This window comes from Silene latifolia, chromosome X, assembly GCF_048544455.1.
Source record: "Silene latifolia isolate original U9 population chromosome X, ASM4854445v1, whole genome shotgun sequence".
NCBI classification, from domain to species: domain Eukaryota; kingdom Viridiplantae; phylum Streptophyta; class Magnoliopsida; order Caryophyllales; family Caryophyllaceae; genus Silene; species Silene latifolia.
In genome coordinates this window covers 159,951,763-159,977,368 of record NC_133537.1, presented here as the reverse complement: position 1 = coordinate 159,977,368, position 25,606 = coordinate 159,951,763, and the positions used below count along the sequence as shown (strand labels likewise).

The following is a 25,606-nucleotide window of genomic DNA, read 5'->3' as shown; positions in this document are numbered from 1 at the left end:
TATAGCTGGTTGTCGCGCTGAGTTTGCAACACTAACCTCAAATGCTCCTCATGCTCCTCCTTAGTCTTAGAATAGACTAAGATATCATCTATGAACACTATCACAAACTGATCCAAGAACTGACTGAAGACCCGATTCATCAAATTAATAAACATTGTTGGCGTATTAGACAACCCAAACGGCATCATCACATACTCATAGTGACCATACCTCGATCGAAAAGCTGTCTTTGGTATGTCTTCATCCCGAATCCTCACCTGATGGTACCCTGATCTCAGATCAATCTTTGAAAAGACTCCTGCCCCACTCAGCTAGTCAAACAGATCATCTATCCTTGGCAAAGGATACTTGTTCTTCACTATAACTTTGTTCAACTCCCTGTAGTCGATACACATCGTCAAGATCCTATCTTTCTTCTTCAAGAACAAAACTGATAGTCCCCACAACGATACACTAGGTCTAATGTATCCCTTCTCTATCAAATCATCCAGATGCTTCTTCAGCTCTCTCAACTCCTTACGACCCATATGGTACAGGGCCTTAGAGATTGGTCCCGTCCCTGATTTCTACTCCACACTGAAATCTATATCCCTCTTCGGTGGAAAACTCGGTATCTCTTCCGTAAAAACATCTGGAAACTCTCCCTCCACTAGTATCTCATATGATGTCGGCTCAACCATACTATGATCTTTCACATGGCATATAATCAAAGGACATCCCTTTCTCAGGTAAGTCTTCAAGGTCACCGCTGCAATCACTTTGACTTTGGGTTTGATAACAAACCCACGATAAGACACACTAACTCCCTTAGGACCTCTCAAAGAGACTTTCTTTTGGTGACAATCTATTCTAGCCTTGTACTTACCCAACCAATCCATACCAACTATCATCTCAAAACCGTCCATAGGAAATTCTAACAAATCCACTGGAAGATCAACCTGCCCAACTATCATAGATACACCCTTATACAACCTCCCACAAGACACTGACTCACCTGACGGTATAAAAACCTCATCTTTTACAGACACAAACTCTCTCAAACCCAAAAGCTTAGTATGACCCGACGATACAAAAGAATGTAATGCCCCCAAATCAAACAAAATAAAGGTAGGAACATCAATAACAAGAAAGGTACCAGTGATCACGTGTGCATCATCCTCAGCAGCTTTCCTGTCCATCATAAATAACTTGCCACTGGTCTTTTGTCCACCTCCTTGAACTGTACTCGCTGAAGTAGATGGCTTGGAAGCTGACCTCTGATTGTTATTAGCCGCCGGTTTCTGATAAGAGTTACCGCATTGCGGTTGGACCCACCGTTGTTGTTACCATGCCTTCCTTGATTATTCTATGACCCAGCAGGTCAGTTTCTAGCATAGCTCCGAGTCGGACTCTGCAAAAAGCTCCCCTGCGACGGCCTCTGAAAAGCTCTGCCACCGACACTAGTACACTCGTGCCTCTTGTGGCCCATACCGCCATAGTTGAAACAAGAGATACTCCACCTGCTACTGCTACCACCACGACCACGCCCATAAGAAGCTCCACCACTGAAACCCGATCCCGATGAGTAAGCCCTTGCCTGGTTATGATTACCCCTCTTGTAGCTAGACTGACCACCACCCTCACTCTCAGCCTTTCTCTTTTCTAGACCCCTCTCTCTGTTTTCTTTGGCCATCTCGACCAATCTCTCAGCTCTCCCTGCCCTCTCATAAACTTCCTTAACATCTGTAGGGACCCCAACTGGTAACTTCTCCATGATCTGATAGGTCAACCCCTTCTCAAACCGAAGTGCCAAGTTCTCCTGACTCACCCTCATGTCCTCTGCATATCTCGACTTCTCATTAAACTTATGATAGTGCTCAGCCACAGTCATATCCGAGGTCATCTTGAAAGAATCAAACTCCTCCCTCAGCTTACTACGAACATGTTCTGGAACAAACTCCCTCCGCATAGCTCTCTTGAACACAACCCACGGTATAACTGACTTTTCCTGCTTCAGATAGAGATCTAGGACACTCTCCCTTACCTTGTCCCACCACTCACTTGTTGCATCTCTCAGGTAGAATGCAGCTTGTTCCACCTTGAAATCCTCGGGACAATGAACCACCCCCAAGATATTCTCCATCTCCCTACGCCAATTGTCGAGCAAAATTGGCCCACCAGAACCCATATATTCCTTTGGGTTGAAGCAGGATATCGTAGTGCTCATCTTGGCAAAGTCTACCCCGGCATCTTTGTCTTTCCCAAACCTCTTTAGGGCCTCGGTAAGCGCGTCCTGATGCTCAAGCATCTTGGCAATATCGTCCACACTCATCTCCTGCGCCCTAGTATACATGGCAGATCTCTTTGGCGGCATATCTTTGAGCTATAAGAGGAGAGATAAACGAAAGCACATAGCCTACAACTTAAAGCATATACGACCTGCACATCACTTACTCGATTGAGTACCTCAACTCCAGAACCGGACCAGAACGTACACAAAAACGCACTCGATCGAGTCACAAACGTACTCGGTCGAGTAGCCCCCACTCGATCGAGTACTCCACGTACTTGATCGAGTAGCCCAAAACAGCAGCTACTGCCCAACGTTATCATATACCCACTCGATCGTGCTCAGCCCACTCGATCGAGTCCACCCTACTCGATCGAGTTACCCCCACTCGATCGAGTCATGCTGTCTTTTCTAATTACCCACATGCCTTAAGTTAATAACTTTTCGCAACAAAGATTTACGTATACAACACAAACATTACTATTTACATGTTACTATAATCACCACATTATAAATCATCCATCATAAAACATGCTTAATAAAACATAATATCATATACATCGACTCACCTTTTCCACCACAATGATTCATCCAACATATTCATATAACATTAGTAAACACATACCGATCCCATGACACCCCCTTAGTGACCGATTCAAAGTTGTAGCGCGAGTTCGCGACTTTAGGACGTCTCCCAAGTCTTTGCATTAGCTCCTAACAACTCCTACCCGAGTCCAGTTTAGTTTGACTCTCTAAGTTCATTAGATTCATTAGTTACATGTTCCAAAATCTCTCTCTGATACGACTTTGTAACACCCCCAAACACCAAGGTGCCTTACCAAGACCACCTAATGCATGAACGTGCTACCATCTCGGTTACCCTAGGCAATGTATATCAAATTGACCATAAAAGAACGTACTTTAATAAATAAGTTTAAAGTGATATACAATAAAATCCAAAACTGTCTAAAGAAATACAACTGTTCAAAATCCAAAACCAACTAAATCAAAAGTAAAGTTTAGTAACACAGCGGAAGAGTCTAAACGACTCGTGATGACTCAATGGTCATGGTTTGTCGTCAAAAGTTAACTAAACCAAAACAATATTTATAACTTCACAAACTACTATACTCTTAGTAAAGAGGTAAGTAAAGGTCGGATCCCAAGGGACGGGTATTGATGTAGGATTTGCGATTGCAAATGGTTGTGTCTAAGGGTGTCACAATTTAGGTTGAGGTAGGAGATCAACTAAACTAATCAACAATGTAAATAAAGTAATGAAAATTAGCAAGATGATTAAAATGAGTTGTAAATAATTGATTAAAAGCACTAGGGTGTCATGGGTTCATATGGGATTCATGTGATTTGATCATACAAACATGTTCTCTACTAGATGCAAGCACTTATTGTTGTGATGAGATCGAGTTGGTTTATGTCTTACAATCCCTAAGAAGGTTTGGGTCCCGGAGCCGAATCGATTAGATTGTACAACACCTATAAGTCGACTTAATCCTCCCTATCAAACTATACGCATGGTCTAATGAGACTCTAGTTGGTTTATGTCTTACAAGTCTCATTGAAAAGGTAAGTGATGGGTAAAAAATGCAAGGATTCATAGGCTCGCATTTCATCAAACATAACATGTGCATAATTTGAAATCACAACAAGCAAGTGGTCGGACTATACTTTTCGGTTACTTGTCGTTAGGAGCACCTAGACCAAAACAATATTTATAACTTCACAAACTACTCTACTATTAGTAAAGAGGTAAGTAAAGGTCGGATCCCAAGGGACGGGTATTGATGTAAGATTTTAGATTGTAAGTAGTGGTATCTAAGGGTGTCACAATTTGGGTTGAGATAAGAAGATCACTAAACTAAATAACATTGTAAATAAACAAGCAAGATGATTAAGATGAGATGTAAACAATTGATTAAAAGCACTAGGGTGTCATGGGTTCATAAGGGATTAATGGGAATTGATCATACAAACATATTCTCAAATTATAAGCAAGCAATTATTGTTGTGATATGATCGAGTTAGTTTATATCTTACAATCCTAGGAAGGTTTGGGTCCCGGATCCGAATCGATTAGATTGTACAACACCTACAAGTCGACTAAATCCTCCCTACTCAAATATATGCATGGTCTAATGAGACTCGAGTTGGTTTATGTCTTACAAGTCTCATTGAAAAGATAAGTGATGGGTAAAAAGTGCAAGGATTCATTGGCTCGCATTTCATCAAACATAACATGTGCATAAGTTGAGATCACAACAAGCAAGCAAATAAATTATGTGAACATATTAGATTAAGCATGAATCATCCCCCATGTTGGTTTCCCCTAATTCCCTATTAACCCTAGCTTAGGAAACTACTCACTCATTATCAAGTTTAACATGCTAACAAGTTTGTCAATCATATTAACAAAGCAAAACATGACGAATAAATGAAGATGATTAACAATAATTAAAAAGGGATTAAGAGAATTATACCTAATGATGATTCCAAAATAATAAGCAAAGAATAATAGAAGTACTTGATGAATGATTGGAAGGTTGTCAATCCTCCAAATAAACCCCAAATAATCTTCAATTACCCAAAATAAATGATGAACAATAGAGAAATTAAGGAAATGAGATTTGTATTAATGCTTAATTAAAAGTTGATTACAAGATTAAAGAGAGATTAGAAGAACATCAATTATACTAAGGATTGATGATAATCTAATTAGTACAATGGGGGTATTTATAGTGGGGATTAGGTACATAAATTAGGGTTACTAAGGGCTTAAATGACGATTAAGACCCTTAAGAAAAGTTGAGGAAATTCTCCTCTCGAAGAAAGATGCGAGTCTCCTTTTTGCTAGTCTTTTAGAAATATGCGCATCCCGAGTATAATAAGGAGAAGGCGTGCTGTACTGGATGACAATCTGAGCGACCAAGGGGTCGGGACGAGCGGATTGTGAGAGTTGGACGAGCGGACTGGAGGGTTGGACGCTCGGATTGTGGAGATGTTGGACGAGCGGATTGGCTGGAGGGACGCTCGGATTGTGGAGGTTGGACAAGCGTCCCGATACTGCGACGACCAGATTCTATTTAAGCAACCTTTTTCTTCTTTTCTTCTTTTCTTCTTCCAACAATCCTCAAGGATCTTTTCGGATATGCAAGGATCGTCTTCATCATTGCCCATCTACTACTTTATTTACATAGGCCTTCTAGTCTTGTCTTCACTTTGATGTTTGGTCATTAGATTCGATCAATTTAGCTCCATTTTGCCATTAAAATGAAAGGTTTGCACTCCTCTCCTACCAAGGAAACAAAACCTCAAAGAATATACAAAACAAAGGACTAAAGATAGTAAATGACCCAATTATGCACTAAAAAGCATAGGAACGAGGCTAATTCGGGGACTAAATATGCTCAAATATTGGTCACATCAAATATCCCCATACCGAACCTTTGCTCGTCCCGAGTAAAGAGGTGACAAAAACTAGGACCCTTATTTAAACTATCCTACTAATATAACCGATATGAGACAATTAGCGGGTCTCACTCCGCCCCTTCAACTCACAACAAGACAACCATGAGGTAGGATGCCTTCTTGCAAGGCAAGGTGGGTCTTGCCAAAATGGGGACCCATCCAAGCATTAAAGCACACAAAATCAAGTAATGGATGCATCTACAAAAGAATAGCCACTTTCCTCATCTAAATGGCGGAAATTATCTAAAGGGGAAGCAATTGAAAGGTAGACACTACATTATAGATATGGTTTCTTCAAACTACTAAGCCTAGAAGGATACCCATAAATCACCTCCAAGTTGTGTCAAGCTAGGGTACCTTTGTCCTCAATCGTTAAATGCTTTTGTCAAGAATAGACTCCCTATGGCGTTAGAAACGCTGGAGGATCGCGGAATTCCCCTTCTTGCCTAGACAAGAAGAAGTATTGTCTCCTCTATACCATGCACAAAAGTGGATACGATGGAAAAGGGGTCGATAGAATTTGAGTTTCATATGGGAGTTTGCTTTTTGTTGTTGTTTTTCCCCCCAATTTCTTGTGGCATATAACATTTGAGAACACTTTCTTTTTGCCATTTCTTTTGATGTTTGGCATTTCAGTACTTGACAATTTCAACTTTTTGCATTTTCTTTTGAACATTTTCAAAGTCACCCCATTTGTAGGGAGGGTGCTTATTTTTGAAGCATATGAGTTTTCATTTTTGTTACTCCTCTTTTCTTTTGATGCAATTGCAAACTTTTTCTTTTCTTTTAACATCTTAAACTCAAATTTTGAACAATTTTTGTGCCCATTCCCTTTTGATGACAAAAATGTGGTAGAACATGGATGATGGTTGGTTGCATGGTTTCAAGGGTCACCTTGGAATTAACGGTAGCCAAGGAGTTATCACACCACAAGGTACTCTTGACTAGGCCTTAATCCATGGTCAAAGGATACTAGCATGACACATCCTAGGGTGTTTTACAAGTATTATAACAAGCAAAGTCTTAAGAAGAAAAAGCATCTACAAGGGCCTATATACACTTATCAAGTTTCCCAAATAGACGGTTTCACAAAATTTTCCTAAATGCAACTACATGCCATGATGCAACTAACATTTATACATCCTAATGCATATGCTTCTACCAACTAATATGCCAAATAATCTAAATGCTAGTCCTAAATTCACATTGTTTTTACCGCATCAATCAAAATAAAGCCACATAGTCATTAACATAAAGAGGAAAAAGGAGATTGGAAAGATCATACCATGCGGTCTTCTATATCCTCATGTCTCGGATGTGGCGTAGTCAATCAATGTGAAAAAGGATGAACAAACACAATATATACAATATACAAGACTACACTATAAAGGAAATGAATTTGTTTTTGGATTTTTAAATTTTTAAATTTTTTTGTATTTTGTTTTAATGAAATTAAAGGACATATTTTTGTATTTTTCGAAATTTTTAATTTTTATCATTTTTGTTTAAAAAGGTCAAGTTAGAATTTCCCATCCCCACACTAGTATGGGTATTGTCCTCAATGGCCAATACAATAGGAAATTATGCAATTTATATGAATATGCATGATTTCTAAACTAAATGCAAATGATATATAAACAAGAGTAAATGCAACTAAGTTATGCTATATGATGCATGGTTTTTGTTATGGTGGAGAGCATAATTTAGATTAGCTCCCAATGCATATGCATAAACTTCCCCAAACCAAAATAGACACTATTTCTAATGTCAAAAATTTTGGGGGAGTTCATGCACACGAAATGCAATGCATGAAACTACAAATTGTCATTTTGGATTTTGAAAGTTGGGAACAATAAAAATGAACACCTTAATGAAGCCAAGGTGTTAATCCTCTAATGTTGCTAGGACTCCACAAAATGATCAAGATAAAATAAAAACAAGAGAAGTAGACAAACCATAAAGGAGGTGTAAGAATGTAGGAGCCTCCAAAAGTTTGCTAGTCCTCACCCATCATGTCATCATCATCATCATCTTCTTCCTCACTTGAGGCATCATCAACCTCCATGGATGTGGACTCATGTCCACTCTCACTTTCACTTCCTTGTTCTTCCTCACTTTCCTCTTCTTCTTGAACTTCTTCATCTTCACCTTCTTGGTCACCACTCTCATCAACAACCATCTCCTCTCCACCCGGTCTACCACCACTAGAAGTGCTAGGAAAGAATACCTACCTATCCGCCCAACTAGTCAAAGGACAAGATGGATCGTGAAGTCCTTGCCTAGCTAGATGTAGGAGGGGCGGATATTGGGCCTTGTAAGCATCAACTCTATCATTAAAAGCTTGTTTATGCATTTCCTTCATTAGTAGAGTCATGTAATCATTTCCCGCCTTGGCATTTTTGGGGTTGAACTCGTGGTATTCAAATGGATAAGGTGGGGTAATAATGGAGGAGGAGGGTTCGGCAACTTCTTCCCCTTGGTGTTGAATGATGTACTCGGTCTCTTCGGAGAGTGGGAGAAGGTAGTTCGGTCGATGAACATTCAAACGGCAAATTTTGCTAGGCAAAGTGAAGGATCTAGCTTCATTTGTCAACCACCCAAATTTGTTGTCAAGAGTATCGTTCTTGACCCATTTCAACTTTATAATCATGGTGGGCAAATAAATAAGATGGCCTCCTTTTACCGGTGCTTTTTGAAGTCCTGGTTAAAATGCTTAGCCAAATAGGTAACTAATCCTCCATTGGAAATAAAGGCCGTGCCTTCTTTGCCACAATCAACATTAAGCCATCGATCAACCAAAAGTCGTAAAGCATTGTATGGCTTGGTAAATTCTCTCCCAATGTTCAAAGCCGACTCGAGAAGGATAAAATCAAGTTTGGTAAGATGGTTTGTGCCATTTCTAGCTATCAAAGTATTCCCAATGACTTTATGCCATACTCTAAGGCCCGGATGGTGGACTAAGAGAGCACGACAATCATGAAAACGTGTGAATTTCCTTCCGGAAATTGCCATCCAAAGAGGAGCGGGGTAATACTTGGTAGGCATCTTTGTAAATTTCGCACTATCACTAAGGCCAAATATCTTACCAAATTCGTCATAAGATAAGCATCTATCAACATTTTCAAGATGAAACTCAATAATGGTTCGGGTCTCCACCTTTGTGACTTTCAAAGAGCTCAAAAACTCTAAGGTGAGGGAGGAGTATGTCAATTCTTGTATCGTAAACAATTTACTCAACCCTATAGACTCGAAAAAGGTCTTAGTTTGCTCAAGGACACCCAATTTGAACTTATTAGGCATGATAGTTTTCTTAGCAAAGGAAATAAATTTCTTCCTATGGGAGTTGGAAGTGAAGATTACCTCCGGATAGTCAGCTAATTGTTCAATGACCGAAGTGGTAGAAGTAGTAGCTTCTATAGGAGGATTTTGTTCTTGAATATCCGACCTTGCCTCATGGACTACCAATGCCTTTGATGTTTTCTTATCAAGAAGGGCTTGTTGCCTCTTAGAAAGGGTCTTCTTTTGGGGCGCCTTGTTTCCACCTTTTGTTCTTGCCATACTCCTTTGCTTAATTACACCAATGAAAGATTGAAATATTCAATTTCTAGTAATGCCCAAATTGATTTAGGATGAATGAAAGTTGCCTTATATCCCAAAAATCGACTCAAAACTTGAAGATTTTGGTGTTTGAATCACTTGTTGATGCTAAAGGAGTGATTAATTTTTGTTTTGAGGAAGTTTGAATTTGATTTGGTTTATTTTGGTTGAGGAATTTGGTTTTTGTTGATGGAGAGGATGAGGGTTTTGGGGTTTTGGGTAGTGTTTGTGTTTTGAAAGAATGAAAATGAATGGGAAAGGAGGGTTTAAAAAGAAGCGGTGGTTTTGAAAACCTAGTGTCGGGACGCTCAGATTCTTCAAAAATTGGGTTCAGGTAAAGACGCCATGGGACGAGCGGATTGCTGGAAAGACGAGCGTATTCCTTGGCTGAGACGAGCGTCTTTTGCTCAGGACGCTCGGATTCCTTTCCAGTGAAAAATCCCAAATTTTAGCAGTAAAAAGACGAGCGTCCTTCCTGTTGGACGACCGTCCTGACTGAGACGAGCGGATTCCTGGCTTGGACGCTCGGATTCCCAGTCAGACCCAAAATATGTTTTCAGGAGCTTTACAAGACGAGCGTCTTGTGACTTGGACGCTCGGGTTCTTTCAGGACGAGCGGATTGTCCCTCGGGCCGCTCAGATTCTTCCTTGACCACACGGATTCAGGTCCATCCGTGGGTGCTTCGTAACCCGTGTCAATCCATTCTTCAATTCTCGTGTTCTTCATTGTAGGGGCACTACAAAGGCATGAATAGCCTAGGCAATTGCTATCCCCACACTAAGGAAAAGCACTACACATCAATAAACTCATAAGTCCCTCTCTCACTTCTCTCAAAATGATGAAAATCTTGATCAAGGCATAAAAATGTAAATCCAAAGATGACAAAAATGCAATACAATAATTGAAAGGCAAGTTAGGGAGTTAGAATATTTACAAATGGTGGTTTATGGAGGACTCCACCAAACTCTCATCCAATGTGAGATGTTAAGGGGGCATGTTCAAGGTGTTGTTGATGTTACTCAACACCTTGAAGAAGTAGTCGAAAGCTTGCTCGTTATCATGATAAAGATCCTCAATAGACCTTTGCACTTGTTGTTCTCCATGATGGTCTTGGGTCATAGCATTACCAATATAGGGATTGAATATCCCTTCGAACTCATCATCCCAAAGACCGCATACTTCGTCTACTTGATCACTAAAAATGTCTTGAGTTGATGAAGACAACTCTCCTTCTTTCTTGTCTTGGCCAATGAGGCCTTCTTCTTCATTTGTCATGGATGAGCTTTTCAAGCTCACATTGTTGCAATTTCCTTGCTCTTTTGATGGAGCATCATCCACTTTCTTTTTCCATTGAAATTCCAACTTCTTCCTATCATCTTTCCGGCTATAGTGATCAACCATAAAACACGGCTCATGCAATCGGGGAGCTCTCATAGTCTTGTCAAGATTGAAAGTGATGGTCTCATCTCCCACTTCAAGGGTGAGCTCTCCATGTTTTACATCGATCACCGCTCCCGCGGTGTGCAAGAATGGTCTTTCTAAGATAATAGGAATGTTGGAGTCTTCTTCCATGTCAACAATAACAAAATCCACCGGGATGAAGAATTTTCCAATTCTCACGGGAACATCTTCCCATACCCCTAAAGGTGTCTTTGTTGATCTATCCACCATTTGAAGCGTGATGTTGGTGCATTTGAGTTCTCCCATTCCTAGCCTCTTGCTAACCGAATATGGCATGACACTAACACTTGCCCCAAGGTCACATAAAGCTTTGTTGATTGTAGTGTCACCACTAGTGCATGGAATGGAGAAACTTCCCGGATCCTTGAGCTTTGGAGGTGAACTCCCTTGAAGAATAGCACTACTTACTTTAGTGAAACCAATAGTCTCAAGCTTCCAGATTTATTTCTTCTTTGTAAGAATATCCTTCATATACTTTGCATAGGCCGGAACGTGATTGATTAATTCCGTGAATGGAATCGAGACTTCTAAATTCTTCACAATCTCCATGAATTTTCCAAGTTGGTCATCAAACTTAGGCTTAGCTTGATGACTTGGAAAAGGAAGTCTAATCACAATGGGTTCCTTATCTTTGGCCTTTTCTTCATTCTTCTTTGAAGCTTCTTGATTGTTGGGTTCTTCTTCCGTAGAGTTTTCAACAACTCTTTCCTTGTCACTAGCATTCACAACATCTTCATCAACGGTTTTCTCTGGCCCTTCATACCTTGTACCACTCCTTAAATGGATGGCACTCACCGATTCTTGTCTTGGGGGATTACCTTGGGGTGGTAATTGCCCCTTTTGTCTTTGTAAACTTGAAGATGGTAATTGAGACATTTGGGTCTCCAACATCTTTGTGTGGGCTAGGATGTTATTGAAGGTGATGTCTTTTGCTTGGCTATCCTTTTGCATTTGAGTGAAAAACTCTTGTTGGTTCTTTTGCATTTGGAGGACCGCTTTTTTAACATCAAAGCCTTGGTCATTTTGTTGATTGTATGGAGTTTGATTTTGGTAACCTTAGTTTGGGTTGTAAAAGGGTCTTTGATTTTGGTTTCTCATTGGAGGTGGGGTGTATGTTGGTTGAGGGTTTTAGACATTTTGGCTTTTGTATGAGAGATTTGGACGGAATTTGGTGTTTTCATTGTAATAGTTGGAATAAGGGGTACCACTCTTATATGCTTGAAAAGCATTCACTTTCTCACTTGTTCCCATACATTCACTTTGGTCATGTCTCAAAGTTTCACAATTCTCACATATTCCACTTGGAATTGATGAAGATGCCACCATGGCATTAACATGATGCTTTGGTGATTTTGAGGCTTCTTCAAGTTTAGCCATAGCCTTCTCAAACTTCAAGTTGATGGTATCAATATGAGCACTAAGTTGAGCACCCAACTGAGTAATAGAGTCCACTTCATACTTTCCTCCTCTAGTAGCCTTGCGAGGTCTACTATATTGTGAGTTATGGACCGCCATTTCCTCAATCTTGTTCCAAGTTTGATTATCGTCAAGTTCGGTGAACATACCATTTGATCCCATGTTGAGAATCTTTCGGGAGTCTTCATAAAGACCATTCCAAAATTGTTGTACCAAGAACCACTCGCTAAGTCCATGATGAGGACATGAGCGACAAGTTCCTTTGAATCGCTCCCAAGCTTTATACAAAGATTCTTCGTCCCTTTGCCTAAAACCCGTGATTTAAGCTCTTTGCATGTTAGTCTTTTTCGGAGGGTAGAACTTTTTGTAGAAAGCAAGAGCCAACTTCTTCCAAGAGTCGATACCAAGAGTAGCCTTATCAAAGCTTTTTAACCATTGTTTTGTGGTACCAATTAGAGAAAAAGGAAATAAGACCCATCGAAGTTGGTCTTGAGTCACTCCGGTTTGTGAAATCGAATCACAATAGTCACAAAAAGTCTCCATGTGAGAATGAGGGTCTTCACTAGCCATCCCCCGAAATATGCTTCTTTCGACTAATTGGATAAATGCAGATTTTGCAATGAAATTTCCGGTCAAGTGTTGTGGTGTGGGAGTTGATGTGACCATAATTGGCGCATATTTAGCCCCGAATTACCATTGTTTCCATGCTTTTTAGTGCCTATTTGGGTCATTTCTTATCTTTAGTTCTTTGTTTTGCATATTCTTTGAGATTTTGATCCCTTGGTAGGAAAGGAGTAAGAATCTTGCATTTTCATGGCAAAACAAGGCTAAATTGATCATATTCAATGACCAAGCATCAAGGAGAGACAAGACTAGAAGGCCTTTGTACATAGCATAGTAGAAGAGCAATGTTGAGAAAAGGATCCTTGAGTCCCCAAGGAAATCCCCAAGGAATTCATGAAGAAAAGAAGAAGAAAAGATGCTGCCAGACAATCCGTCCGTCCGCCCAAGCCCAGTCCGAGCGTCCCTCAAAGGAATCCGCTCGGATTCCCCCTCGCCAATCCGAGCGTCTTGCCCAAGGATCCGCTCGGATTCTCCAGCTCAGATCCGGCCGTCCCGACTCCCATCCGCACGGATTTCATGACAAAGACGTTTTCATTCTTCAAGCCACGATAAGAGAAGCCCTTCTCTCGAGAATACCGAGTCTCCTTGCTCAACTTAAAAAGTGTAATTACTAGTTTAGCCCTTAGTTAACCCTAATGCATCCTTCCTAATTTTCACTATAAATACCCCATTAGTCTAATTAGAGGAGCATGTTCTTCTTATCAATAATTAGTGTAGTTAATATCAATCAAATCTCTCTTCAATATTGTAATCAAATATTAATCAAGTTTTAATCCAAGTTTTAGTTCTTTAATCTCTCTCTTGTTCTTATTTTATTTTGGGTAATTGAAGATTATTTGGGTTATTATTGGGAGATTGACAACCTCTCAATCTAGGATTCAAGTACTTCTATTATTCTTGCTTTATTATTGGAATCATTAGTAGGTATAATCTCTTAATCCCTTTTTAATTATTGCTAATTACTTTCATTTATTCATCATGTTTTATTATGTTAGTATGATTGACAACCTTTCTAGCATGATCAATATGATAATGAGTGAGTAGTCTCTTAGCTAGGGTTTAATGGGTGATTAGGGGAAACCAACATGGGGAATGATTCATGCTTAAATTAATATGCTTTCATATCTTATTTGCTTGCTTGTTTTGATCTTAATACATGCACATGTTATATTTGATGAAATGCTAAGCCTATGAATCCTTGCATTTACTATCATCTTCTATCCTTTCAACTTGACTTGTAAGACATAACCCAACTCGAGTCTTGTTAGACCATGCATGTGTTGAGTAGGGAAGATTAAGTCGACTTGTAGGTGTTGTACAATCTAATCGATTCGGCTCCGGGACCCAAACTTTCCTAGGATTGTAAGATATAACCCAACTCAATCCATCACAACAATAATTGCTTGCTTATAATTTGAGAACATGTTTGTATGATCATATCCCATGATTCCCCTATGAACCCATGACACCCTAGTGCCTTTAATCAATTGTTTACACCCCTTATTTTATTCATCTTGCTAGTTTATTTTCATTGCTATTTTAGTTTAGTAACCTTCTACATCAACCCAATTTGTGACACCCTTAGACACTACTAGTTACAATAGAATTCTCATTTCAATACCCGTCCCTTGGGATCCGACCTTTACTTGCCTCTTTACTAATTGTAGAGTTGTTTGTGAAGTATAAATTGTGTTTTGTATCGACCATTGACCAACGACCACATATACTTAATTTGTGAAACGAAATGGACCCGATCAAAAATGGCGCCGTTGCTTCGGGACGGTGTTTAATTGATTTAAGATTTCTTTTATTGTTTTTAGTTGTGTCTTTTTCACCTTGGGGAAGTAAAATTCCTCAAGGTTTGTTCTAATTGTTTTCGAGTTGTTTGATATTTTGCATGTCTAGAAGGTTACAAAGAGATTTGTTACCTTTTGACCGTGAAATCGAAAGAACCTTGACGAATAATAGGAGACTTGTTAGGAGGAATTTGGGAGGTGTTGGTGAAGTTGTTCAACCCACTAGTGAGTTTGTCAATCCTTTCGCAATAGAAGGAGAAGAGAACCCATTAAACAATACCACACAAAATCCACCTACAATGCCTAAATTCTCGTCACACTCTATACCCACCGAGGAGGATTTACCAAATGGTACTCCTACCCCACAACATCTTACCGGAAACTTTATTGCCAAGTCCGCCTTCATCCAACTAGTTGAGAGGAGCCAATTCTGGGGAATGCCTAGTGAGGACCCTCATTCTCATATGGAAACCTTTTGTGATTATTGTGAAGCTATCTCTCAAACGGCGTGACTCAAGACCAAATAAGATGGGTCTTATTTCCTTTTTCGTTAATCGGCACCGCAAAGCAATGGTTGAAGGGCCTTGATAAGGCCACCCTTGGAATAGATTCTTGGAAGAAGCTAGCTCTAGCTTTCTACAAAAAATTCTACCCACCGGAAAAGACCAATATGCTAAGAGCTCAAATTACGGGTTTTAAGCAAAGGGATGAAGAATCTTTGTATGAAGCTTGGGAGCGGTTCAAAGGTATTTGTCGCTCATGTCCTCACCATGGACTTAGCGAATGGTTTTTAGTGCAACAATTTTGGAATGGTTTATATGAAGATTCAAGGAACATTCTCAATATGGGATCAAATGGAATGTTCACCGAAGTTGATGACAATCAAACATGGAACAAGATTGAGGAAATGGCGGTCCATAATTCACAATATAGTAGGCCTCGCAAGGCTACTAGAGGAGGAAAGTATGAAGTGGACACCGTTACTCAATTGGGTGCTCAACTTAGTGCTCACATTGACACAATCAACTTGAAGTTTGAACAAGCTATGACTAGACTTGAGGAAAACTCAAAATCATCAAAGCATCATGTCAATGCCATGACGGCATCCTCATCAATCCCAAGCGGGATATGTGAGAATTGTGGAACCTTGGGTCATGACTCAAGTGAGTGTAGGGGAACAACCGAACAAGTTAATGCTTTCCAAGCTTACAAGAGTGGTACCCCTTATTCAAATTTTTACAATGAAAACACCAAGTTCCATCCAAATCTCTCATACAAAAGCCAAAATGTTCAAAACCCTCAAACAACATACACTCCACCACCCATGAGAAATCAAAATCAAAGACCCTTTTACAATCAAAACCAAGGTTACCAAAATCAAAATCCATACAATCACCACAATGACCAAGGTTTTGATGTCCAAAAAGCGGTCCTCCAAATGCAAAAGAATCAACAAGAATTTTTCACCCAAATGCAAAAAGATAGCCAAGCAAAAGACACCACCATCAACAACATTCTAGCTCACACCAAGATGTTGGAAACACAATTGACTCAACTAGCATCTTCAAGCTCACAAAGACAAAAGGGGCAATTACCACCTCAAAGTAATCCCCTAGACATGAAACGGTTAGTGCCATTCACTTGAGAAGTGGTACAAGATATGAAGCACCAAAGAAGCAAGTTGAGGATGAAGTTGTGAGAGCTAGTGAGAATGAAGTTGTGGTGCAAAGTCCCAAAGAAGGGGAATCATCAAAGGAAGAAAGTTCAAAGAAAAATGAACACAAAGCCAAAGAGAAGGAGCCCATTGTGATTAGACTTCCTTTTCCAAGTCGTCAAGCCAAGCCTAAATTTGATGATCAACTTGGGAAGTTCATGGAAATTGTGAAGAACTTAGAAGTCTCAATTCCTTTCATGGAATTAATCAATCACGTTCCGGCCTATGCAAAGTACATGAAAGATATCCTCACCAAGAAGAAGTCGATCCGGAAACTTGAGACTATCGCCTTCACTAAGGTGAGTAGTGAAATACTTCAAGGGAGTTCACCTCCAAAGTTAAAGGATCCGGGAAGCTTCTCAATACCGTGTACCATTGGCGACACAACGATCAACAAAGCCTTATGTGATCTAGGGGCTAGTGTGAGTGTCATGCCGTACTCGGTAAGTAAAAGGTTGGGAATGGGAGAGCTTAAATGCACCAATATCACTCTTCAAATGGCCGATAGATCGACGAAGACACCATTAGGGATATGGGAAGATGTCCCCGTGCGAATTGGGAAGTTTTTCATCCCGGTGGACTTTGTCATTGTTGATATGGAGGAAGATTCCAACATTCCAATCATCTTAGGAAGACCTTTCTTACACACCGCGGGGTGCGGTGATTGATGTGAAACATGGAGAGCTCACTCTAGAAGTGGGAGATGAAAGCATAACTTTTAATCTTGACAAGACCATGAGAGCTCCTCGTTTGCATGAGCCATGTTTCATGATTGATCATTATAGCCGAAAAGATGAAAAGAAGAAATCGGAACTCCAATGGAGGAAGAAAGTTGAAGATGCTCCATTCAAAGAGCAAGTGAATTGTGACAAGGAGAGCTTGCAAAGCTCATCAAAATCAACCAAGGAAGAAGATGATGGCCTCATTGGCCAAGAGAAGAAATTGGGAGAGTTGTCTCCATCTAAGCAAGAGATTTTCAATGATCAACTCAATGAAGTTTGTGGTCTTTGGGACGACGAATTTGAAGGGATCTTTAATCCCTACATTGGGCATGCCATCGATCATGATCAACAACAAGGGCCACGGTCTATTGAGGACCTCTACCATAACAATGAACAAGCTTTTGATTACTTCTTCAAGGTGTTGAGCAACATCAACAACACCTTGAACATGCCCCCTGACATCTCATCAAGAATGAGAGTTTGGTGGAGTCCTCCCTAAACCACCACTTGTAAATATTTCTAACTCCCTAACTTAGTTTTCAATTTTTGTATTGCGTTTTTGTCATTTTTGGATTTTATTTACTTTGATCAAAATAATTGTCATGAAAAGAGAGAAGTGAGGGAGGGACTAATGATTTTAATTGATGTGTAGTGCTTTACCTTAGTGTGGGGATGGCAATTGCCTAGGCTATTCATGCCTTAGTAGTGCCCCAACAATGAAGAACACAAGATAAGAAAGAAAGAAAGAATGATAAGGGAATGCGTTGGTGCACGGATGGAACTGAATCCGTGTACACAAGGACCAATCCGAGCGGATTCCTGAGAATCCGCCCGTCTGCAGCAAATCCGAGCGTCCTGATGAGAAGACGCCCGTCTTGGGCTGAGCTGAAATTGCAAAAATTCTTGACTGTTGGAGAATCCGAGCGGATTTCTCGAAAGACGCCTCTCCACGAAATCCGTCCGTCTTTTGAACAATCCGCCCGTCTTGCACCAAGAAAAACAAAGAAAAATCTCTGACAAGAATCCGTCCGTCCCGCACGAAATCCGCCCGTCTCATCTCGGAAGAATCCGAGCGGATTCCCCGGAATCCGCCCGTCTCTAGGCGGGATTTTGAAATTTTTGAAGTCAGAGAATCCGCACGGATTGCGCCCAATCCGCACGGATTGTCCCTGCGTCCTAAAATTGTCGAGTTCTTTAAATACCCACCCCACCTTCACTCATTCATTCATTCATTCATAAACACTACCCATAACATCAAAACCCTCATCCTCTCCATCTCAAAAACAAAAACCCTCAACAAAATCCACCAAAATCAAATCAAACCATCTTTCAAACAACAAATCAATCACTCCATCTTCATTAACAATCAAAACCAAGAACAAATTCTTCAACCTTTGAATCGATTTTGGTTTTTATAAAGGCAAAGCCTTTCACCTTCAAATCGATTTGGGCATTCTACAAATTGAAGATTTTTGACTCTCTACTTGGTTAGTTCATCAAATGGCAAGAACAAAGGGAGCAACAAGGGCAACAAAGGCACCAAAAGCAAAGGCTCTCTCTCAAAGGCAAAAAGCTCTACAAGCAAAGAAAGCTTTGGCAATGGTGGTATCAACACCAAACTTGGTAGTGCAACAACAACAACAAATTCCTATGGAAGCATCGCCTTCTACTCCGTGTCGATCAACTCTTGCATTTTCCGGAGGTAACATTCATTTCCGATACCCATAGAAATACATTTGTCAAGTTTGCTATGAAACAAATCCAATCCACCAAATTCATATGTCAAGATGCTTTAGAGAAGTTGGGTGTTCTTGAACAAACAAGAGTCTTTTTCAATGCCATGGGTTTGAAGAAATTGTTTGAAATGAAGGAAGTAACATACCCCTCCCTTGTCTTGGAATTCTTAAGTTCTTTAAAAGTGACAAAAGTTGAGAATAGGAAAATATTGAGTTTCGTCTAGCTAACACTAGTAGACGCATTACCTTTCCGGAATTGGGTGAAATTTTGGGTCTTAGCGATGAACATAAATATTATAAGCAATATGGGAAGTATGATCCCGAGCCTCTTTGGGAGGCAATCTCCGGGAAGAAATTTGAAGATTTTCATGCTTGTCGTGCTCTCTTGGTCCATCATCCGGGCATAAGAATATGGCACAAAGTTGTGGGAAATACCATAATTGCTAGGAAAGACACCAATCATTTCACCGGACTCGATTTTATTCTCCTTGAATCAACTTTGAATATTGGAAGAATTCACACCAAGCCTTACAATTCTTTGAGGCTATTGGTTGATAGATGGCTCCATGTAGATAGTGGGAAGAAGGGTCAAACCGTTATTGTTAATGGCGGCCTTGTCACGGTCCTAGCCAAGCACTTTGATCCTAATTTCAATAAGGATAGCAAGTACAAGGCTAAGGATGGTGGCCATCTTATTGATATGTCCATCTTGATTAACAAGTTTAAGTGGGTTGCTCACAATCCCCTTGATACCAAGTATGGGTGGCTTACTAGTGAGGCTCGATCATTCACTTTACCCGCAAAGATTTGTCGTCTTAGTGTCCACCGGACCAACTATTTACTTCCCCTATCCGAAGAAGCCGAGTACATCATTCAACAACAAAAGGGTGATCATGAAACTCCCTCCTCTTCCATTGTTATACCACCTTACCCCTATGAATATGAAGAGTTCAAACCGCAAGGAGTTGAAATTGGAAAAGACTATGTCACTCTTCTTATGCAAGCCATGCACAAGCAAGCTTATGAAGATCGGAAGAATGCATATTTGGCTCAATATCCTCCCCTCTTACATCTAGCTAGGCAAGGACTCCTTGATCCATCTTGTCCTTTGCCTAGTTGGGAGGATAGAGAAGCCTTATTTCCGGGTGCATCAAGGGACGTGGTGGAAGACAATGAGGTTGTTGGAAATGGTGAAGGAATTGATGATAATATTGAGGAAGAAGCAAGTGGAGATGAAGAAAGAGATGGTGAAGATAATGATGAGCAAGATGATGGAGAAAGTGATGAAGAAAGTGCCAAGGAAAGTGGCAATGTGACCACTTCTCATGAGGGAAGTGGTGATGATAATAGCATGATGGAAGGCTAGCCTTGGAGACTCCTACACTCCCATGGTTTGTCTATATCTCTTTGTATTTTATTTTCATTTTGATCATTGTTGGTTTAGTCCTAGCAACATCAAAGGACTCACACCTCGGTTCCATTGAGGTGTTCTTTATTGTTCCCATTTTTGAAAATCCAAAATGACAATCTAGTTTCATGCATAAGCATAGTGTGTGCATAAACTATACCCATGCTTTGACATTAGCAATAGTGTCTTATTTGGTTTGGGGAAGTTAATGCATACACAACGGGAGGTAATCTAAATTATCCTCTCCGTCATAACAAAAACCATGCATCATGTAGTATAGTTTAGTGTAGAATTGCATTTAGTATAGAAATCATGCATCATCTTTGCATAATTTCCATCATTTTGGCCATTGAGGACAATGCCCATATTAGTGTGGGGATGGGAATTCTAACACTTAACTTTTATTCAAAAACCATAAAAATTGAAAAATTTCAAAAATCATAAAAATTTGAAAAATTGAAAAACCAAAAACAAGTTCATTTCCTTTGTATATATTGTCTTGTATATATTGTGTTTGTTTTATCCTTGTTCACTTTGATTGACTACGCCACATCCGAGACATGAGGATATTGAAGACCGCATGGTATGATCTTTCCAATCTCCTTTTTCCTCTTTATGTTAATGACTATGTGGCTTTATTTTGATTGATGCGGTAAAAACAATGTGAATTTAGGATTGCATTTAGTTTATATGTCATATTAGTTGGTAGAATCATTTGCATTAGGATGTGTATATGCTAGTTGCATCATGGCATATAGTTGCATGTTAGAAAAATTTTGTGAAACCGTCTATTTGGGAAGCTTGACAAGTGTATATAGGCCCTAGTAGATGCTTTTTATTCTTAAGACTTTGCTTGTTAGAATACTTGTAAAACACCCTAGGATGTGTCATGCTAGTATCCTTTGACCCATGGTTTAAGGCCTAGTCAAGAGTACCTTATGGTGTGATAACTCCTTGGCTACCGTTTATTCCAAGGTGACCCTTGAAACCATGCATACTTCTATCATTCATCCATGTTCTACCACATTTTTGTCATCAAAGGGAATGGGCACAAAAAGAAATCAATTTGAGTTCAATGAAATGAAGCGTGATGTTGGTGCATTTGAGTTCTCCCATTCCTAGCCTCTTGCTAACCGAATATGGCATGACACTAACACTTGCCCCAAGGTCACATAAAGCTTTGTTGATTGTAGTGTCACCACTAGTGCATGGAATGGAGAAACTTCCCGGATCCTTGAGCTTTGGAGGTGAACTCCCTTGAAGAATAGCACTACTTACTTTAGTGAAACCAATAGTCTCAAGCTTCCAGATTTATTTCTTCTTTGTAAGAATATCCTTCATATACTTTGCATAGGCCGGAACGTGATTGATTAATTCCGTGAATGGAATCGAGACTTCTAAATTCTTCACAATCTCCATGAATTTTCCAAGTTGGTCATCAAACTTAGGCTTAGCTTGATGACTTGGAAAAGGAAGTCTAATCACAATGGGTTCCTTATCTTTGGCCTTTTCTTCATTCTTCTTTGAAGCTTCTTGATTGTTGGGTTCTTCTTCCGTAGAGTTTTCAACAACTCTTTCCTTGTCACTAGCATTCACAACATCTTCATCAACGGTTTTCTCTGGCCCTTCATACCTTGTACCACTCCTTAAATGGATGGCACTCACCGATTCTTGTCTTGGGGGATTACCTTGGGGTGGTAATTGCCCCTTTTGTCTTTGTAAACTTGAAGATGGTAATTGAGACATTTGGGTCTCCAACATCTTTGTGTGGGCTAGGATGTTATTGAAGGTGATGTCTTTTGCTTGGCTATCCTTTTGCATTTGAGTGAAAAACTCTTGTTGGTTCTTTTGCATTTGGAGGACCGCTTTTTTAACATCAAAGCCTTGGTCATTTTGTTGATTGTATGGAGTTTGATTTTGGTAACCTTAGTTTGGGTTGTAAAAGGGTCTTTGATTTTGGTTTCTCATTGGAGGTGGGGTGTATGTTGGTTGAGGGTTTTAGACATTTTGGCTTTTGTATGAGAGATTTGGACGGAATTTGGTGTTTTCATTGTAATAGTTGGAATAAGGGGTACCACTCTTATATGCTTGAAAAGCATTCACTTTCTCACTTGTTCCCATACATTCACTTTGGTCATGTCTCAAAGTTTCACAATTCTCACATATTCCACTTGGAATTGATGAAGATGCCACCATGGCATTAACATGATGCTTTGGTGATTTTGAGGCTTCTTCAAGTTTAGCCATAGCCTTCTCAAACTTCAAGTTGATGGTATCAATATGAGCACTAAGTTGAGCACCCAACTGAGTAATAGAGTCCACTTCATACTTTCCTCCTCTAGTAGCCTTGCGAGGTCTACTATATTGTGAGTTATGGACCGCCATTTCCTCAATCTTGTTCCAAGTTTGATTATCGTCAAGTTCGGTGAACATACCATTTGATCCCATGTTGAGAATCTTTCGGAGTCTTCATAAAGACCATTCCAAAATTGTTGTACCAAGAACCACTCGCTAAGTCCATGATGAGGACATGAGCGACAAGTTCCTTTGAATCGCTCCCAAGCTTTATACAAAGATTCTTCGTCCCTTTGCCTAAAACCCGTGATTTAAGCTCTTTGCATGTTAGTCTTTTTCGGAGGGTAGAACTTTTTGTAGAAAGCAAGAGCCAACTTCTTCCAAGAGTCGATACCAAGAGTAGCCTTATCAAAGCTTTTTAACCATTGTTTTGTGGTACCAATTAGAGAAAAAGGAAATAAGACCCATCGAAGTTGGTCTTGAGTCACTCCGGTTTGTGAAATCGAATCACAATAGTCACAAAAAGTCTCCATGTGAGAATGAGGGTCTTCACTAGCCATCCCCCGAAATATGCTTCTTTCGACTAATTGGATAAATGCAGATTTTGCAATGAAATTTCCGGTCAAGTGTTGTGGTGTGGGAGTTGATGTGACCATAATTGGCGCATATTTAGCCCCCGAATTACCATTGTTTCCATGCTTTTTAGTGCCTATTTGGGTCATTTCTTATCTTTAGTTCTTTGTTTTGCATATTCTTTGAGATTTTGATCCCTTGGTAGGAAAGGAGTAAGAATCTTGCATTTTCATGGCAAAACAAGGCTAAATTGATCATATTCAATGACCAAGCATCAAGGAGAGACAAGACTAGAAGGCCTTTGTACATAGCATAGTAGAAGAGCAATGTTGAGAAAAGGATCCTTGAGTCCCCAAGGAAATCCCCAAGGAATTCATGAAGAAAAGAAGAAGAAAAGATGCTGCCAGACAATCCGTCCGTCCGCCCAAGCCCAGTCCGAGCGTCCCTCAAAGGAATCCGCTCGGATTCCCCCTCGCCAATCCGAGCGTCTTGCCCAAGGATCCGCTCGGATTCTCCAGCCCAGATCCGGCCGTCCCGACTCCCATCCGCACGGATTTCAAGATGACAGACGTTTTCATTCTTCAAGCCACGATAAGAGAAGCCCTTCTCTCAGAGAATACCGGAGTCTCCTTGCTCAACTTAAAAAGTGTAATTACTAGTTTAGCCATTAGTTAACCCTAATGCATCCTCCCTAATTTTCACTATAAATACCCCATTAGTCTAATTAGAGGAGCATGTTCTTCTTATCAATAATTAGTGTAGTTAATATCAATCAAATCTCTCTTCAATATTGTAATCAAATATTAATCAAGTTTTAATCCAAGTTTTAGTTCTTTAATCTCTCTCTTGTTCTTATTTTATTTTGGGTAATTGAAGATTATTTGGGTTATTATTGGGAGATTGACAACCTCTCAATCTAGGATTCAAGTACTTCTATTATTCTTGCTTTATTATTGGAATCATTAGTAGGTATAATCTCTTAATCCCTTTTTAATTATTGCTAATTACTTTCATTTATTCATCATGTTTTATTATGTTAGTATGATTGACAACCTTTCTAGCATGATCAATATGATAATGAGTGAGTAGTCTCTTAGCTAGGGTTTAATGGGTGATTAGGGAAACCAACATGGGGAATGATTCATGCTTAAATTAATATGCTTTCATATCTTATTTGCTTGCTTGTTTTGATCTTAATACATGCACATGTTATATTTGATGAAATGCTAAGCCTATGAATCCTTGCATTTACTATCATCTTCTATCCTTTCAACTTGACTTGTAAGACATAACCCAACTCGAGTCTTGTTAGACCATGCATGTGTTGAGTAGGGAAGATTAAGTCGACTTGTAGGTGTTGTACAATCTAATCGATTCGGCTCCGGACCCAAACTTTCCTAGGATTGTAAGATATAACCCAACTCAATCCATCACAACAATAATTGCTTGCTTATAATTTGAGAACATGTTTGTATGATCATATCCCATGATTCCCCTATGAACCCATGACACCCTAGTGCCTTTAATCAATTGTTTACACCCCTTATTTTATTCATCTTGCTAGTTTATTTTCATTGCTATTTTAGTTTAGTAACCTTCTACATCAACCCAAATTGTGACACCCCTTAGACACTACTAGTTACAATAGAATTCTCATTTCAATACCCGTCCCTTGGGATCCGACCTTTACTTGCCTCTTTACTAATTGTAGAGTTGTTTGTGAAGTATAAATTGTGTTTTGTATCGACCATTGACCAACGACCACATATACTTAATTTGTGAAACGAAATGGACCCGATCAAAAATGGCGCCGTTGCCGGGGACGGTGTTTAATTGATTTAAGATTTCTTTTATTGTTTTTAGTTGTGTCTTTTTCACCTTGGGGAAGTAAAATTCCTCAAGGTTTGTTCTAATTGTTTTCGAGTTGTTTGATATTTTGCATGTCTAGAAGGTTACAAAGAGATTTGTTACCTTTTGACCGTGAAATCGAAAGAACCTTGACGAATAATAGGAGACTTGTTAGGAGGAATTTGGGAGGTGTTGGTGAAGTTGTTCAACCCACTAGTGAGTTTGTCAATCCTTTCGCAATAGAAGGAGAAGAGAACCCATTAAACAATACCACACAAAATCCACCTACAATGCCTAAATTCTCGTCACACTCTATACCCACCGAGGAGGATTTACCAAATGGTACTCCTACCCCACAACATCTTACCGGAAACTTTATTGCCAAGTCCGCCTTCATCCAACTAGTTGAGAGGAGCCAATTCGTGGGAATGCCTAGTGAGGACCCTCATTCTCATATGGAAACCTTTTGCGATTATTGTGAAGTCAGTCTCTCAAACGGGCGTGACTCAAGACCAAATAAGATGGGTCTTATTTCCTTTTTCGTTAATCGGCACCGCAAAGCAATGGTTGAAGGGCCTTGATAAGGCCACCCTTGGAATAGATTCTTGGAAGAAGCTAGCTCTAGCTTTCTACAAAAAATTCTACCCACCGGAAAAGACCAAT

General features: G+C 39.8%; 3 non-coding genes across 3 annotated transcripts; 2 read left to right on the top strand and 1 right to left on the bottom strand.

Moving 5' to 3' along the window:
• Positions 1-12,456: 12,456 nt before the first annotated feature.
• LOC141624856 (small nucleolar RNA R71) lies at positions 12,457-12,563 on the top strand. Its single transcript, XR_012534660.1, has one exon. It is a non-coding gene; the product is annotated as a small nucleolar RNA R71 (small nucleolar RNA).
• Positions 12,564-15,317: 2,754 nt separating this feature from the next.
• On the bottom strand, positions 15,318-15,424 carry LOC141625983 (small nucleolar RNA R71). The gene has a single exon (XR_012535720.1). It is a non-coding gene; the product is annotated as a small nucleolar RNA R71 (small nucleolar RNA).
• A 7,317-nt stretch (positions 15,425-22,741) lies between these two features.
• On the top strand, positions 22,742-22,848 carry LOC141624855 (small nucleolar RNA R71). The gene has a single exon (XR_012534659.1). It is a non-coding gene; the product is annotated as a small nucleolar RNA R71 (small nucleolar RNA).
• Positions 22,849-25,606: the final 2,758 nt, after the last annotated feature.